At 36.2% G+C, this 17,500-nt stretch overlaps 1 protein-coding gene across 1 annotated transcript in view; it reads left to right on the top strand.

Annotated features, from left to right (window-relative positions):
• Positions 1–17,500, top strand: part of LOC145252587 (uncharacterized) — a 198,985-nt gene that overhangs the window by 1,331 nt on the left and 180,154 nt on the right. The gene's annotated exons all lie outside the window — the stretch shown is intronic.

Raw genomic sequence — 17,500 nt, forward strand, 5'->3', positions numbered from 1 at the left:
ACGCGTAGACACTTTACAACGTTATATATATATATATATAACGTTGTATATATATATAACGTTGTAAAGTGTCTAAATAGATGATATATATATATATAACGTTGTAAAGTGTATACGCGTCGATCAACGTCTTATAAATATATATATATATATATATATATATATATATATATATATATATATATATATAAGCGTTTAGATCCTAAATCAAATGAATCTCGCAGTCACAAAATAAACTATAATGGATTCGCGTAGACTTCTTACAATGTTCATATCTATCTATATATCTATAAAAAGAAAATTGTGTGTGTGTCTGTGTGTGTGCGTGTGCGCACGCGCGTGTGTGCATTTCCCTACTAAATAACTCTGTCAATTTTCAGTCTACACACTCGAGATTTGACGTATGGAGTATTGAGATTTGAGAAAATCGTTTTAATCTGTTTTCAGACAGAAATTTGGCTGTCAAGTGGTCAAAGTTCAACGATCTTACCTTTGAAAATTCTACCAAACTCCTCCGCCAATTTTGTGTCTAAAAACCTGAAATTTTAGATGTAGGTTACTTGAACATGGATCAAACTTTTTAATTTGATCTGAGACCAAAACAATCAATGTTAAAGGGTCAAAAGTAGGGTCAAAGTTAAAAAAAAACTTTTACCTCTGCGGTTTCTACCAAATTAATCAGTCAATTTTTGGTCTAAACATTTGAAATTCTATATAAAGTGTATTCAGACATAGGGAAAGTTTTTAATCGCTTTTTGCCGGAAATGTGGCTGCCAAGCAATCAAAGTTCAAAAGATTTTACCTTTGCGGTCTCTAGCAAACTATTCAGCAAATTTTTGGTCTAAAATTTGAAATTTTACATAAAGGGTATTCAGACATGTAGCAAGCTTTTTAATCAATTTTGGGGCGAAAATTTGACTGCCAAGGGGTTAAACTTGACCTTTGCAGTACACTGTGAGTGTGCGTGCGTGCGTGCGTGTGTGTGTTTGTGTGTGTGTGTATGTGTGTGTGCATATATATATATGTGCATATATATGTGTGTGTGTATACATGTGTGTGTGTGCATACATATGTGTGTATACATATGTGTGTGTGCATATATAGATATATGTGTGTGTATACATGTGAGTGTGCATATATATTTGTGTGTGTACATATGTGTGTGTATACGTGTGTGTGTATGTGCGTGTGCATATATATATGTGTGTATACATGTGTGTGTGTGCATATATATATATGTGAGTGTGTGTACATATGTGTGTGTGTTTGCATATATATGTGCGTGTGTATACATGTGTGTGTGTGCATATATATGTGTGTATACATATGTGTGTATGCATATATAGATATATGTGTGTATACATGTGTGTGTGCATATATATGTGTGTGTGTACATATGTGTGTGTATACGCGTGTGTGTATGTGTGTGTGCATATATATATGTGTGTGTATACATATGTGTGTATATATATATGTGTGTGTGTATACATGTGTGTGTGTGTATGTGTGTGTGCGCGTGTGTATGATGGACGGTTCTAAAATGCTACTGTTCTGATCGTGGGTATTATTTTAATATTTTAACAACTTTACAGTTGACATAATGTTCGACCTTCTTCAGATGTATCTTCGATAATCTTTCTGCCGAACTCGGGAATCTGCACGGAATTTCGAACGGAATCATTTATTCAATCTACCAGCAGAGCATGCTCTTGTTCAATCATGCCCGACTGGATAGAAACACTGAGTAATTCGCAATTGTAGTTTAAGTGTCACCCTTTCTAAACATTAAACCTTCAACAACTAGAAGAGTGCAACTTACAACTGAATTTTATTTATTTTATTTAATGAATAAAATACCTGATTAATTTGTTAAAATTTGTTTCACTATCTCCCTCTCTCTTTCTCTTTCTTTCTCTCTCTCTCTCTTTCTCTCTCTCTCTCTGTCTCTCTCTCTGTCTCTCTTTCTCTCTCTCACACACACATACATAACTCTGTTAATTTTCAGTCTACAGACTCTCTACCTGGCTCTTATATAGATAGAGAATAGCATCAGCAGTGAGATATCTACTGGATCGATAGAAAGATCCCACCATTTTTCCAGCGGCCTTGGCAACAGATTTGATATAGGTGTTCCATTTAAGATCAGGAGTAATGGTCAAGCCCTCTGATCTTGAGCACGTAGTACAATGGGGAAAGGAGTGGCTGGTTACTTTTAATGCATCTAAAACCAAGCTTCTCTCTTTACATCATCAACATTCTAATCCACATTTGTCATCAATTGAAATGAAAGGCTCTCGTCTTCAGGAGGCCTCAAGTTTTGACAAGCTTCTGGGCTTGACCATTACTCCTGATCTTAAATGGAACACGTATATCAAATCTGTTGCCAAGGCCGCTGGAAAAATGGTGGGATCTTTCTATCGATCCAGTAGATATCTCACTGCTGATGCTATTCTCTATCTATATAAGAGCCAGGTACGTCCAAGGATGGAATACTGTTGCCACATCTGGGCAGGAGCTGCTAGAAAGGACTTGTCCTGCCTTGATAGAGTTCAAAATAGACTTCGTAGCCTCGTAGGAGATGTCCTTTTCTCCTCCTTGCAACCTCTATCTCACAGAAGAGATGTTGCGAGTTTGTCTCTAATGTATCGTTATTTTCATGGAAAGTGTTCAACTGAGCTTCAATCTATGGTCCCCCCTCGCCAAACTTTCACAAGAAACACTCGTCTAGCTGTAAACACTATCAATAATTTCCCCCACTCTTTATCTGTGCCTAAACCTAAACGTAGATTCCATGAACAAAGCTTCTTTCTTAGAACTGCACGCCTGTGGAATTGTCTTCCGTTTTCCTGCTTTCCGGCTGACTACAATATGTTTTTTTTCAAGTCTAAAGTAAATAAGTTCTTGATGAGCCGTTCCATATAAGTTATTAAATTTACCAAATTTTCATTACTAATGATTACTATATTGACCAACTTCTACTGTACACTCTTTAACCCTTATCCTTGAGTGGCCTCTGGGCCTTGATAATGTGGTGATGTCTTTGTAAAAAAAAAAAAAAAAAAAAAAAGACTCGGGATTTGACATAAAGGGTATTATTTTTAATCGGCTTTTAGGCAGAAATTTGGCTGTCAAGGAGTTAAAGTTCAACGATTTGACCTTTGAATATTCTACCAAACTCTTCCGCCAATGTTGTGTCTAAAATCTTGAAATTTTAGATGTAGGTTACTTGAACATGGATCAAACTTTCTAATTTGATTCGAGCCACAAATAATAAATTTTAAAGGATCAAAATTGGGGTCAACGTTTAAACAAATTGACCTCTGCGATATCTACTAAATTACTCAACCAATTTTTGATCTAAACATTTGAAATTTTACATAAAGAGTATTCAGATATGCCGCAAGCGAATATTTGGCTGCCAAGAGGTCAAAGTTGAAAAGTTGACCTTTGTAGACTCTACCAAACTCCTCATCCAATTTTAGGTTTAAACACTTGAAATTTTAGGTGTAGGTTACCTGGACATGGGTTAAACTTTTTAATATATATATATATATATATATATATATATATATATATATATATATATATATATATACATAAAGTTATGAATAGTACATAGGGTCAGACCAAAGCCGGGCTTAACTGCTAGTATATATATATATATATATATATATATATATATATATATATATATATATATATATATACCCACTTTTTATCTGTACCTAAACCTAAACATAGATTCCATGATCAAAGCTTTTTTTCTTAGAACTGCACACCTGTGGAATTGTCTTCCGTTTTTCTGCTTTCCAGCTTTCTATAATATGGTTGTCTTCAAGTCCAACGTGAACAACTTTCTGATGAGCCGTTCCACTTAAGTTAACAAATTTACCGAACTTCCATTACTATCGATTACTATATTGTCCTTTCGACTACTCTACACTCTTTAACCCTTATCCTTGAGTGGCCTATCGGCCTTGATAAGTGGTGACGTTTATGTAAATATATATATATATATATATATATAAACTCTAAGTTCCCGTGATCAATTGTGTGTCAAAATCATTTTAGCTATTTATTGCACTTTGATTTAATTTAAAAAATACGTAAACTACAGTATACCAGTGCTTTCAATAAGTTTCCAGACTTTTTTTTTTTTTTTGTATGAGCACTTTTATTAATAGTACACACCTGAAACTCTAGTCCCCTTCAAAGTAATCTCCTCCGGCTGCAGTGCACATGTTGTACAACTTCTATAAGGTTCTATGGACGTTCTCTTGTGTAAGCGTGTCAACGATCCTTGTTACAGCCTATTTCATCTCCTTAGTTGTATCATAACGGCAGGTTTTCCTTGAGCTTAGGGAATAACTAAAAGTCACATGGAGCAAGGTCTGTAATATAGGAAGAGTGAGGAAGTGTCTTGATCCTCTTTCAGTTCAAATAATTTGTGACAAAGATGGCGCGCCCTTGGGACAAACTTCGAGCAAATCTTCCGCATCTTCCTCGCGAATAATTGTGCTTACAGCTCACACACTAGCATCAAACTGTACACTTATTGTCTTTATAGATACACGGTGGTCCTTGTGGAATTCTTTATTTGGCCAATCAACTCCGGTGTTCTGACTTCCTTACTCCTCCCACACCTCACAGACTCTTTCTCTCTCTTCCTTGAATCTCTTATGCCACTCAAAAACTAATGTTCTATTCATGAAAGATGGTCCAAAAGCAGTCTGAAGCATTCCATACGTTTCCGTGGCATTTTTTTTTAAGTCGAAAACAGAATTTTATTACACATCGTTCTTCTAAAGTCCAAATTACATTTTTGAAATTCATCGGCTTTGACAATCCGGCTTTAGTACGGTGTATTCTAATTCCTGCTGTAAATCTGTTCTTTTGAACCTGAATCGTAAAATTAACCCTTAAATAATCAAATTATACCATCTTTCAAATATTAACGATTATTACACTGGTTTCCTCATGACTACCGTTCACCCATTAACTCTTAACCGTGAGTTATTATTATTATTATTATTATTATTATTATTATCTGTTATTATTATTATTATTTGTTGTTATTATTATTATTATTGTTATTATTATTATTATTATTGTTATTATTATTATTATTATTATTATTATTATTATTATTATTATTATTATTTGTGCTCACGAGAACATCTCGCACACATCATCATCGGTGATTACTCAATGATAACAATCGGTGGTGTACCATGGAATCTGAGTGACGACACGTCTCCTCAGATTTCCAGAACTCTCCATATTTTTCTATAACCATTGCAAATGATTTTACGTTATCACAACAGGCGCTCATAATTGATTTCTCATTGGCAATCACTATTTGGCTTTGTTCGGAATTGGGTAGCAATAAGCCTTCTCCATGTTTCAGTAGTCTATTCACTTTTCAAGCGACTTTCTGGCTTGTGATTTTTTCCTTCCTCAATCTTTCTATCTTCCTTGATCCTTCATGACTATTTTGTGCGCGGTATCAGCCAAGGCTGATGCCATTTAAAAGGGGGGGGGCACGGGTTTTAAAAAATTATCTTAGTTTAAGTACCCTTGCGTTCACGTGACGTTTCTTCCATGTTTTTATTTTACTTCTGTTACAAATTTCGTGTGTCTGATTAGTATTCCTAGTTTATATGGGTAGGTTTCCACATTCAAGGATTTTCCTTAAATTTTCTGCAGTTTGTCTTTGTATAGTCTCAGTCTTTCCCTTGATTTCAATTCCTCCTAGCTCCCCCCATGTTTATTATTATTGTTATTATTATTATTACTCTTCTTCTTCTTCTTCTTCTTCTTCTTCTTATTATTATTATTATTATTATTATTATTATTATTCACTAGGCGTTTTCACACTGACCATCATCAAAGAAGTCTGTTGTGTTCCTTGGCGTTACTGCAATAGCCATTTCCAGTTGATTTTACGTTAGTAGCGACCATAGTTAGGAGAAACATGAAAGAATAGATGCGATTTAACAAAAAATAATCCTATTAAGAACAGTTTCCAGTGTACTGAGGGCAGTAGAAGTAGATACTAGTATGAGAGTACAAAATGACTACAGTTTTTCAATGTAAAAGACTGTGATGAGAGAAAGAGTTTACCCGGAAAAATCTAAGAAATTTTCAAATGGATGAAATGAACGCATATTTTACAGAAACTCGCACCAGGAATTCACCTAAGTGATTGGCGGAACGGATTAGCACATAAAGGTTTTTGTTCGAAAGCTATAACAGGAAATGTAATGGGGAAAACTTGACTTGATTTTATTATATAAATTTGAACAGGTGCTCATGAGAGCGACATGGAAAATAAAGAAAGGAAGTAGACAAGAGAGACCTAAATTAAAAAGAGAAGGAGTTTCAAGAATATTTTCTAGAATAAAAATCATGTAATGGTTTTTTATCAGAATTGGAATAAGAATTCTAAGTATAAGGTTTAGTATCATTATATATTGAATTTTATTAACTTTAATGTTCTGAGACGGGTTTACTTTTAGTATATATATATATTAATATTGCAGTACCTTTAATGTACGTACGTGTCACGGTTTTCAGATTATAAATTATTCGATCGGAGTCAGGAGATCAGGAGATACTATTTGTTAAAAAAAAAAGACGATAGAAGATGATAACATACTACGAACATTAAATATAGATACATTAATTTAATGTCCGTAATATGTTGTCACCTTTTGTCCTCCTTTTTAATAAATAGGATCTCCTGATCATCGAAGAAGCAATGTTAAAAAATAAAATAAAATAAAAAGGTATGATGTCGCTTTTGGTTCATACGTGAAACTAAAATATGCATTCTTGGTCTTCTGGCTAGGATCTAAGGGTAGTATCTGTCCTGTCTAAAGATGGTATAATGATATCGTGGGATTTCCGTTTGCGCCGGGCGTCCAGACAGTAAAAATATGTCACATAAGAGTATTGAAGATAAACCGTAATAACCAGATATATTCTGACACTTCTTAGATAAATAATTGGCCTCTTTGTCAAGATCAAAGTGTAGTATCTGTTCCGGCAGATGCTGCAAGCTATGACTAGCTAAGACTAGCTATGACTAGCAAAGACCAGATGTGGGGGCAACCCCACATGCCTGACCATTAACCAGCTCCCATTTCCCACCTCTCGGGAGCTGGTCCCCTTTTTCCCTTCCCCCTCCCTCCACTCCTCACATTAAAAATCGGCCTTGTGCCTAATTTGCTCGGTGGGGGAGCAAATAAATACCATCTGTTCCGGCAGATACTGTAGGCTATGACTAGCTATGACTAGCTATGACTAGCAAAGACCAGATGTGGGGGCAACCCCACATGCCTGACCTTTAACCAGCTCCCATTTCCCACCTCTCGGGAGCTGGTCCCCTTTTTCCCTTCCCCCTCCCTTCACTCCTCACATTAAAAATTGGCCTTGTGCCTAATTTGCTCGGTGGGGGAGCAAATAAATACCATCTGTTCCGGCAGATGCTGCACTTAAGATAATTTGTACCAGTCAATGGAGGGGAAACCCTCTATACTGGGACAATTATTATTTTTGGTAACCAGAGTGCCCCCTTTTTGCCTACTTTTAGGGGAGCTGGTTTTTACCTCACATTAAAAACGGCCTTGTGCCTAATTTGCTCTGTGGGGGAGCAAATAAATACCATCTGTTCCGGCAGATACTGCAAGCTATGACTAGCTATGACTAGCTATGACTAGCAAAGACCAGATGTGGGGGCAACCCCACATGCCTGACCTTTAACCAGCTCCCATTTCCCACCTCTCGGGAGCTGGTCCCCTTTTTCCCTTCCCCCTCCCTTCACTCCTCACATTAAAAATCGGCCTTGTGCCTAATTTGCTCGGTGGGGGAGCAAATAAACACCATCTGTTCCGGCAGATGCTGCAAGCTATGACTAGCTATGACTAGCTATGACTAGCAAAGACCAGATGTGGGGGCAACCCCACATGCCTGACCATTAACCAGCTCCCATTTCCCACCTCTCGGGAGCTGGTCCCCTTTTTCCCTTCCCCCTTCCTTCACTCCTCACATTAAAAATCGGTCTTGTGCCTAATTTGCTCGGTGGGGGAGCAAATAAACACCATCTGTTCCGACAGATGCTGCAAGCTATGACTAGCAAAGACCAGATGTGGGGGCAACCCCACATGCCTGACCATTAACCAGCTCCCATTTCCCACCTCTCGGGAGCTGGTCCCCTTTTTCCCTTCCCCCTCCCTTCACTCCTCACATTAAAAATCGGCCTTGTGCCTAATTTGCTCGGTGGGGGAGCAAATAAATACCATCTGTTCCGGCAGATACTGAAAGCAAAGACCATATGTGGGGGCGACCCCAGATATAAAACCTTGGTCAATGAAGGGGCAACCCTTCATACCAATTGTCACTATCCAGCTCCCCTACTCCCCGGGGAGTTGGTCCGATTTCCCCTTCACTCCTCACTTCAAAAATCGGCCTTGTGCCTAATTTGCTCAGTGGGGGAGCAAATAAATACCTCAAAGTGTAGTATCTGTTCTTCAGATGCTTCACTTCCATTTCTTGTTCTCTTTCGGTGGAGATGCAGTCCTTCACGACTGAGACATTTTTTTTTATTTTTGTACCTTTTCTCCACGTTAAAAAACGACCCTGGTGTCTAACTTTGTCCAGTGGGGAGGCATTGTAAATAGGTACAATAATATTGTTGGGTTTCCATTAACGCTGAATGTCCACGGAATGCCCAGCATCAATATATTGCATATAAAGATGCCTCTGTAGAATTTCCACAGGTCCCACTAGTCTAGATGAATAGCGAATGCCAACATGGACGAATCGTAATTTTTTCCGTCATACTTTGAAGAAAGATGTACATTGGGATTATGAATATTTTGCTATTATTGTATTGTTGTGTGGTCATTGCATCATTTACAAATGATGTCCTATGTGTAAGAAAAACAACGCGCGTTTATATAGAGAGTAAAAGAGAGGCGACACCTGCTATCAATTGACATAACAGAAGATAAGACACGGACAAATAGCGCTTATGCTATAATACAGAAGATAAGATCCGGTCAAATAGCGCTTATGCTATAATACAGAAGATATGATCCGGTCAAATAGCGCTTATGCTATAATACAGAAGATATGACACGGACAAATAGCGCTTATGCTATAATACAGAAGATAAGATCCGGTCAAATAGCGCTTATCTATATATCTATAAAAGTGAACGCGTCTGTCTGTGTACATTTTCCTACACAATAACTCTGTCAATTTTCAGTCTACAGGCTCGAAATTTGGGCTGAAATGCTAGTGTCATAATAAAATGTATGTGAAGCGTTGAATTGTGGGGGTAAACATGCTTATTAGAAAGCTGATACTTTAAATGTGAAGAAAAGGTTTTTTTTCTTTCTAGAAATAGGATGGTCACCGTTGAGCCGACACAGATTACGCTTTCTTTTCAGTTTCTAATCTTCCTTCCTCTTGCAGTTACTTCCGCTAAAACGGGTTACCTTCCAAGCATTTGTTTATAGCTAGTGTGACTACCTGGCGTAACCTGGGAGGACGGACAATAAAATGTGTGCGACATCTTCCTTTATTTAATCCCCCTCTCTCTCTTTCTGTCTCTCTCTCTCTCTCTCTCTCTCTCTCTCTATATATATATATATATATATATATATATATATATATATATATATATATAATTTAATTTAAATACCAAAAAAAAAACAAGAAATGGGCAGGTGAAATTAAAATTTTCCCTAAGGCCTTATCGTCTGACCCTCTAAGAGGAAACGTCAGAATAATAGATTAAAAACTAAGAAAACGAATGAGGGAAGAGGGGAATTTTGGTTACAGTTGGAAGAACAGTGGAGAAAAAAAAAAAAAATCTCACTGTTCAGGTGGTTTTAAATCAATGAATATCTCCAACTGATGTCTAAGAATCTTTTGTCTACACAGGCTAGGTCGAGAGTTGTTAATAACTAACGCCTCAATGATATTGAGATGATAGTTCGACCTAGCACTGTATAAAACAGAAAACCACCCATCGGAATATTGATCGGCACACCTATTTATACTCAACAGGTGATCGCCAATGGCAGACTCATGAGCCTGGGAGTGCCCGGATGCTCTCGAAACCTGGTGTAGTCGAATATCCCGAGGGATATGTTGGGATATTCTCATTTCTAATCTTTGGGACGTTTTGCCAACGTAGTCAGCTCCACACTGACAAACGAATTTGTAAACAACAGAGTTCTTTTGAATAGTTGGCAAAACATCTTTACGAAAAGAAGAGAAAAAGGTTCGAGTTGTGTAAACTACTCTAAGCATAGTAGCTGGAAAACATCGTTGAGTAGCAGAAGAAATCCTTTTAACAATATGAAGGCCATCAGGACCCAACCATGGTAATTTTAGATAAATGGGACAACGTGATGGACCAATATGTTTACCGCTATTAAATGTAGTAATTTTACGTTCAATAGTAGATTTTATTATATTAATGGGATATCCATTATTAAGAAAAATAGTTGTAATTTCACCAAGTTCCGTATCAAGACGGTTTGGTGAACAAATCATAAGTGCACGATGCGTAAGAGCGCTAATGAGGTTTATTTTTCTAGACTGAGGGGCAAAAGAAAACCAATTAAGATAGAGCCCTGTAAATGTAGGTTTTCTATAAACAGAGGTCTCAAACGTAGTACCAACTTTAGAAACACGAACGTCGAGGAATGGGAGAGAGCTACAGTCTTCAACCTCCATAGTAAATTGTAAAGATGGATGCAGGTTGCAAAGAAGACCAAGAAACTGTTTAGCTTCGCTCCGAGAGGGAAAGCATGCAAAAGTATCATCAACGTAGCGTGTGTAGAATGCTGGCTTAATAATTTTGGAAAATAATTCGTTTTCCAAAAATCCAACGAAAATGTTGGCTAACGAAGGACCAAGAGGGCTACCCATTGATATCCCATCAATTTGACGGTACATAATGTTGTTGAAACTAAAGGAGACTGATTTAGTAGCAAGTTCCATTAGTTCAACAAAAATTCGTTCAGGAAATTGTGGAGATTTTAAGGGGCCACGGTATAGATAGTCAGCACAAATACCAATGGTTTCATCCAAAGGTATATTAGTATAAAGACTATTAATGTCAAAGGAAGCTAAGAACTCGGTATTTTTAGATAAAGGTAATTTTTGTATCTGAGATACGAATTGAAAAGAATCAGAGATACAATGGACCGAATAAAAAGAAAGCACAGGTTTAAGAAGGTCAACTAGCCATTTACCAAGTTCGTGTTGTGCAGAACCCAACATAGATAAAATGGGTCGCAAAGGAATGTTGGGTTTATGGACCTTGGGTAAACCGTACATTCTAGGCCTTTGAGAACCGATGGGTCGGATTCTATCATAAATCTCCTTAGAAATAAATCCGCTTTTATGAAGTTGAAGAAATCTTTTCTGGATTTTTATTTCCATACGAAAAGTATCATCATGGCATAAATCACCCAAACGGAGAAACTTACTTTTATCGTCCAAGATTTGTAACATTTTGGAGATATAATCCGTTTTGTTAAGTATAACAACGCCCGATCCTTTATCCGGGCGAGAAAGGTAAATGTCGGGATTAGACCTAATTAATTTTGCAGCTTCAAAATGATTTTTCTGCCAAACAAAATCACTAGATTTAGTATTTATGGCAGAAAACCTCCGACCTAATTCGCCCAACTGAATTTTAACACTAGTTAATTCATCAGTAGAGATAGGCGAATGGTGTTTTAATTGAGTATACAATAATTCAATTTCACTAAATAAATACTTATGATAAATATTTAAAAAATTTAATTACTAAGAAGTTTGGGATTATAACAAATTTGGATAAACATATATTTAATTATTCTTCTCATGTTTTGTCCACTACAGAAGAATTTGTTTTATCTGCTGGCTTACAATTTTGCATTCCTCCCCCTTCTGTTGATAAAATCTCAGTATTTAGTGAAATTGAATTATTGTATACTCAATTAAAACACCATTCGCCTATCTCTACTGATGAATTAACTAGTGTTAAAATTCAGTTGGGCGAATTAGGTCGGAGGTTTTCTGCCATAAATACTAAATCTAGTGATTTTGTTTGGCAGAAAAATCATTTTGAAGCTGCAAAATTAATTAGGTCTAATCCCGACATTTACCTTTCTCGCCCGGATAAAGGATCGGGCGTTGTTATACTTAACAAAACGGATTATATCTCCAAAATGTTACAAATCTTGGACGATAAAAGTAAGTTTCTCCGTTTGGGTGATTTATGCCATGATGATACTTTTCGTATGGAAATAAAAATCCAGAAAAGATTTCTTCAACTTCATAAAAGCGGATTTATTTCTAAGGAGATTTATGATAGAATCCGACCCATTGGTTCTCAAAGGCCTAGAATGTACGGTTTACCCAAGGTCCATAAACCCAACATTCCTTTGCGACCCATTTTATCTATGTTGGGTTCTGCACAACACGAACTTGGTAAATGGCTAGTTGACCTTCTTAAACCTGTGCTTTCTTTTTATTCGGTCCATTGTATCTCTGATTCTTTTCAATTCGTATCTCAGATACAAAAATTACCTTTATCTAAAAATACCGAGTTCTTAGCTTCCTTTGACATTAATAGTCTTTATACTAATATACCTTTGGATGAAACCATTGGTATTTGTGCTGACTATCTATACCGTGGCCCCTTAAAATCTCCACAATTTCCTGAACGAATTTTTGTTGAACTAATGGAACTTGCTACTAAATCAGTCTCCTTTAGTTTCAACAACATTATGTACCGTCAAATTGATGGGATATCAACGGGTAGCCCTCTTGGTCCTTCGTTAGCCAACATTTTCGTTGGATTTTTGGAAAACGAATTATTTTCCAAAATTATTAAGCCAGCATTCTACACACGCTACGTTGATGATACTTTTGCATGCTTTCCCTCTCGGAGCGAAGCTAAGCAGTTTCTTGGTCTTCTTTGCAACCTGCATCCATCTTTACAATTTACTATGGAGGTTGAAGACTGTAGCTCTCTCCCATTCCTCGACGTTCGTGTTTCTAAAGTTGGTACTACGTTTGAGACCTCTGTTTATAGAAAACCTACATTTACAGGGCTCTATCTTAATTGGTTTTCTTTTGCCCCTCAGTCTAGACAAATAAACCTCATTAGCGCTCTTACGCATCGTGCACTTATGATTTGTTCACCAAACCGTCTTGATACGGAACTTGGTGAAATTACAACTATTTTTCTTAATAATGGATATCCCATTAATATAATAAAATCTACTATTGAACGTAAAATTACTACATTTAATAGCGGTAAACATATTGGTCCATCACGTTGTCCCATTTATCTAAAATTACCATGGTTGGGTCCTGATGGCCTTCATATTGTTAAAAGGATTTCTTCTGCTACTCAACGATGTTTTCCAGCTACTATGCTTAGAGTAGTTTACACAACTCGAACCTTTTTCTCTTCTTTTCGTAAAGATGTTTTGCCAACCATTCAAAAGAACTCTGTTGTTTACAAATTCGTTTGTCAGTGTGGAGCTGACTACGTTGGCAAAACGTCCCAAAGATTAGAAATGAGAATATCCCAACATATCCCTCGGGATATTCGACTACACCAGGTTTCGAGAGCATCCGGGCACTCCCAGGCTCATGAGTCTGCCATTGGCGATCACCTGTTGAGTATAAATAGGTGTGCCGATCAATATTCCGATGGGTGGTTTTCTGTTTTATACAGTGCTAGGTCGAACTATCATCTCAATATCATTGAGGCGTTAGTTATTAACAACTCTCGACCTAGCCTGTGTAGACAAAAGATTCTTAGACATCAGTTGGAGATATTCATTGATTTAAAACCACCTGAACAGTGAGATTTTTTTTTTCTCCACTGTTCTTCCAACTGTAACCAAAATTCCCCTCTTCCCTCATTCGTTTTCTTAGTTTTTAATCTATCATTCTGACGTTTCCTCTTAGAGGGTCAGACGATAAGGCCTTAGGGAAAATTTTAATTTCACCTGCCCATTTCTTGTTTTTTTTTTGGTATTTAAATTAAATTATGTTTCCTCTGAAATTTCTCCTTCCATTCTGCTGTACCAAAAATTTACTTATATATATATATATATATATATATATATATATATATATATATATATATATATATATATATATATATATATATATGTATGTATATATATATATACCTTTCTCTCGTTTTCTCTAGCTCGACCTGCCTATCCCTCTCTCTCCTGCTCTCACGTTTCCTCTTCCCCTTCTCACCCGTATCTTTAACCCCTCTTTCACCTCCCCCTCAATCCCCTTTCTCACTATTTCCCTGCTCTAGCCTCTCTCTCTATCTCCTTGTATTTTTCTCTATTCGTCTCTCTTATTCCTTTATCCCCTTTTCCTCCTCCCCTATCCCCCATTGCCTATATCACCTCCCTATCTTTCCCCTCCTTCACTCGTTCATCTCCCCTCTGACTATCCACCGTCTCTCTATTGCGCACCCTCTCTATCATTCATTATTTCTTGCGCATGTATTATTTCTCATCAAAGACCCATGGACATAATCACTAAATATCGCCCCCTCTTTGCGTAATTTAGTTCCGGTTGACTCACGAAAAATGGATATTACAAAAAAATCTGTCCCTATTCTTTTCTGAAAAATATATGGTCTTTGTGTATATGTATTGTGTAGTTTCTAATTTTTACGAGAACACAAGCAGGAACTTATATAAGAGAACTATATATAATAGAAAATCAGATTTTAAGATTACGCATATCGTAAATCATATCTACCTATCTATATATGTATATAAATTAGAATGCGCGGGTGTGAGAGGACAACTCTCAACCTATATACTCAATGAATTTTTCATCTACAGATTTGAAATTTGGTATATCGGGTAAAACGACAATTTCTTTTCCCCAAACAAAAGCACTAGGTTTATCATGTTAAAAATTAACTTTTTGTTAGTAACATCGGCAGGAAATCACATCTGACGAGTTGATGAGAAAGAAAATTTTTATGAAAACATAAATCATAGAATTGTCATCCCATTAACGAAACGGCTGTAATGAAGAGATCCAAGATGAAATAAACAAGAGTTATGGAAAAGAAAAGTCTTTGAATTTCAACATTTTGTACTATATATATATATATATATATATATATATATATATAGTAAAAGATGGTCACACTTTTTGAAGACACTTTTTAAAAGTAAAATTTAATTGAGAAATTTTTGAAAACTTTGAAGTGTCAAATACAATGATAAACTCATTGTTTATTTTACTTTTAAAAAGTGTCTTCAAAAAGTGTGACCATCTTTTACTTTAAATCCCGCTCGAAACTGGAGCACTGCACACTTGAAACCAGCGGACTAACACGTAAATTCTCGTCTCTTCGCCATAACACCAAAATGAAGAAAAAGAAATTCACGAACCGGACTTTCGACCATGATGAGGCTATGTATTAGCGAAATATAAGACTTACAAAAAAAAAAAAAAACAAGCAATAAACACTGAGTTTATCATTGTACCTATTTACTATGCCTCCCCACGGGACAGAGTTAGACACCAGGGTCGTTTTTTAACGTGGAGAAAAGGTACAAAAATAAAAATTGTCTCAGTCGTGAAGGATTTCTCCTCCACCGAAAGAGAACAAGAAATAGAAGTGCAGGATCTGAAGAACAGATGGTATTTATTTGCTCCCCCACAGAGCAAATTAGGCACAAGGCCGTTTTTAATGTGAGGTAAAAACCAGCTCCCCTAAAAGTAGGCAAAAAAGGGGCACTCTGGTTACCAAAAATAATAATTGTCCCATTATAGAGGGTTTCCCCTCCATTGACTGGTACAAATTATCTTAAGTGCAGCATCTGCCGGAACAGATACTACACTTTGATCTTGTCCCGAAGGCCAAATTTCATTGTATTCGACACTTCAAAGTTTTCAAATATATATATATATATATATAAATATATATATATATATATATATATATATATATATATATATATATATATATATATATATATATATATATATATACCGGTTGTTTCGATTGGTTTCCTAGATGTAAATCCAACGAAACCCGCCTGATTATTAAAGAGTGCTCAATGCAAGACAGAGCTAGTATATAGTCTGTTTATTATACAAGCATTATTACATATGTGCATTACATATGTGCATACATGTTTCAGTTGAGTACCAATTCAGGGACAACACTTCATCAGAACAGAGAAGAGAATCGGTTTTGACGTGAGTTTCAAGATTACTTTGGTTTTTATAAGATATTTGGGCGCGGTCTACATACCGGAGAAAATTGGGGTGTACACTTTGTTAATGTGAGCAGTATGGTTTTTTGTCGGAGGTGTGGTGAGAGGAATAGAGTAGAGATGAGGATGCCGTTTGCCGTGTTTTAGCCATCATTTGTGGGGAGGTGTTTGGGGGTTCTTTGGCGGCTATTTATTGCCCTTGTATTTAAAATTTCACATATCTTGGGTTGTTTTTCTGGTTGTACATCCTTTACTGGTGGCGACTCCAATTTCATTTGACAAGTGTTATTTTTATTCATTTATATTTACTTATTTATTTATTTATTTTTTATCTATCGTATTTTTTATTAGTTCATTTGTTTTTAGTTTTTCAGTTTTCAGAGTAGGGTGAGGGGGAGAGAGACGCGGTTTCATGCGGTTAGGTTGTTGACAGTTGGGAGGTATTAGTTTTCTATTATATATATATATATATATGTGTGTGTGTGTGTGTGTGTGTGTGTGTGTGTGTGTGTGTGTGTGTGTGTGTGTGTGTGTGTGTGTGTGTGTGTGTGTGTGTGTGTGTGTCTGAAATTTATTACGGTGAGTCCAGAATGAGTTTACATATTGTTTCAGCTAGAGGAAGATCCTCAAAGAGAGGAAATATCCAACTAGCATCGTCAGAATTCATAGATGGACTAAGTTATAAAATCAAATAAGAATGGAAAAATCGTAGATGAAGGGGAGTTAGAAAAGAAGGGGAGAGTGGAAGAGAGAGAAAATTGGAATTTAAAGTAGTAGGAGTGCATATAATAAGAGAGGGGTTTATAATTAAATATTAATTATGTGTTAATTTTTATATATGTTTTTTTTAGTTTATAACAGTTTAAAATTAAAAGACGCTATTCTTATTTATAACGGCATAGGTAACAGTTAATTTAAAGGATCACCATGGCAACAGTTTGGAGAGTTAATGTTAGTAGGCATGGTGTGGTGGGAGGAGGAAAGAACGGGTTGCAAATGGGGTTTAAAGTGATTTATATATATATATATATATATATATATATATATATAATCAAAAGTCCTTTTAAAAATATTTTTCTAAAAGAACAACATGTTTTACCGTTCTTCTGATCCTCCTCAATGTCATGAAGGTATAGATTGTGACATGAATAAATGTTTACATATGACTATCCCAGCATTTTTACACCTTAAGAGTCAGTAACTTGAGT

This window comes from Euprymna scolopes, chromosome 29, assembly GCF_053919585.1.
Source record: "Euprymna scolopes isolate OS-2025 chromosome 29, ASM5391958v1, whole genome shotgun sequence".
NCBI lineage: Eukaryota > Metazoa > Mollusca > Cephalopoda > Sepiida > Sepiolidae > Euprymna > Euprymna scolopes.